Genomic DNA, 2,332 nt, shown 5'->3' on the forward strand with positions numbered 1-2,332 from the left:
GTACTCCCAACACTGAACAGAATAAGGTAAAGTGTTAGTCAGGAAGAGATACATCAGGGCAGCAAAAAAACCTTCCCACCCACCCAAATACAAACTTAAAAAAAAAAATATATATTGAAGAACGAGTGGATTTTAAATATGACAATTTTGTAAGCTTTAGAAAACTACTTTAAACAGGTGAGATGTTCTCCACCCCATTCTTCCAAAAAAAAGCAAGCAAAACCTAAAATGAAATCAAAACCCCAACCAACTTGGCAAAGACCACAGCACATCCAATCGCATGCTGCTTTACAGCATCTCAGGAACGAACCGTGATTTTCACAGCAAGTGGTTACTGAAAAACACTGGGCTGCTGCCAAAGAGCCCAGTAACTTATATACTCCTCTCTACGGGCAGATGTTTAAAACCCCCCAAAAGAAATCAAAGCCGATTACACTGGTGATGTACACACCGAGGGGTATGTGCTATAGAGAAGAGAATACAAGCTTGGATTCAAGCAATGTCACTGGGAAAAGTTTGCATGTTGTAGAATATGGAATAAATAAACTTTGCTTAGAATTTGGTAACTAACCATACAATTAGAACAAACTTTAATTGTATCAGGGGAAACAGCAACATGCCACAGTAGACAAAGCCAATCCATTAAAAAAAAAAATCTCACCTGTATTTTATGGGGACATTGGTGATGTTAAACTCCAACATAAAATTAAGCTAATTCTGTGCCAATAAATCACAATAAAGGCAAAACTGTATCCCTCCCAACCTCCCTCCAACCCACCCCATAAAGTTGCAACCCTCAAAACATCACGGGTCAAAACGCTCAACTTATTCAAAAAGCAGCAGAAGGGCTAAAGTGTCTCAAGCAAGCCCCTGTCAATCCTTAGAAACGGGAAGAAAAAAAATATCATCACTCAAAAAGGCTATTAGTGTTCGGGGGAGGGGCGATAAATATTCCGCTGCAAAAGAAAAAGTAATTTGGTTATCAGCACCCAAGAAATACCTAGATACCCCAAATACCCAGCCCATGTTAAATACCCTTGTCCCTACCACAATACTTCCTCAAAAAAAACAATTTATAATAAATAAATAGAATACATCTCCCCTTCAGTCTATACACCTCTGCCCTAACCGAGGAAGTGCTCCCAGAACATGTGCAGCCCGATTATTGCCCAACCCTTGAACTAAAGTTCAAACTTAAGTGCAGCCCACACTGCAAAGGTTTAGATTCTTCTGTTAAGTCTGTGCAGCATCTCAAGAACATGGTCTTGTTACAAAAAAAAAAAAAAAAGCCTCCTGACTCACGCTGCACTGCATGTCTCTGCCGCTACATTGTCAGTCCATCGTTTAGAAGTCTTGGCATCCAGTTGCTTTTTTTTGTCCATTTTTCCTTTTTCCAATGTGAACATCCAAGTCTTTCAATCCTCCCACCCCAGTCTGTTTAAAGTCAAGTCCTAGTGCCAGTGGCAGAGAAACACAGCCCCATGTAACAGCTACACATCTCGCTTATAAATTCAACATTTTTGCACGTTGCCAATTTGAGCTGCACTGCAGCGAGTAGCTCTATTACATGATGAAAATATTAAATTACCTCTATGTTTAGAGTCACCCAGGCTAGGGGACCCTGCCGAGTGCTTCATAAGTCAGTGTTACAAGCAAAAGGCTGGAAAGCAAATAAGCCTCATTTTTTCACAACCCTTAAACGAGGCCTTTTATTTGAGCAACCCATGTCAGGAACTTTTGTCAACACTGGGGAACGGATCAGAGTTAATAATTTAGAGTGAACAAGTGCACCACCTGCTGAAACGCTTAGAAGCTAACACTCAAAACTGCTGAACAAAGTATTCTTGGATTCAAAAAACAAAATGACCAATTTTTTTGTTATAACAAAACAAGGGTGGTGCACTACCTGGAAAGGCTTATACTCTGCTAAACTTATTTCCCACTGGGGAAAAAAGGGCATAACCAAAATAGTGCCGCCCAGTGCTGACAGAATCCTGATTTTAAAAGATCTTTCCAACATTCTTCTCAAATGGTCATCAAGCCTTTTTAGCTTGTTTTAAAACAATCCATTAAAAAAAAATAATAATAATAATAAATGAAGTATTTACAAAATGTTTACAATGTGCCAGATCTGTATAAATGGCACATTTAGGACAGAATGCCTATCGCACTGAAATCAGGAGGAAAGGGGAGGGAAAGAAAAAGAAACAAAAAAGCAATTAGTCCACATTCGTCTCGAAGTGGGAGTCCTCATGGCCAAGGAGAAAGGCTGGTCTGAGTCTGGTCAAGTCTCTTAGTGTTGGCCCACTGAAGACAGAGGGGGAAAGAGGTA

Source organism: Sinocyclocheilus anshuiensis, unplaced genomic scaffold (assembly GCF_001515605.1).
Source record: "Sinocyclocheilus anshuiensis isolate Anshui unplaced genomic scaffold, SAMN03320099.WGS_v1.1 scaffold140, whole genome shotgun sequence".
Classification (NCBI taxonomy): domain Eukaryota; kingdom Metazoa; phylum Chordata; class Actinopteri; order Cypriniformes; family Cyprinidae; genus Sinocyclocheilus; species Sinocyclocheilus anshuiensis.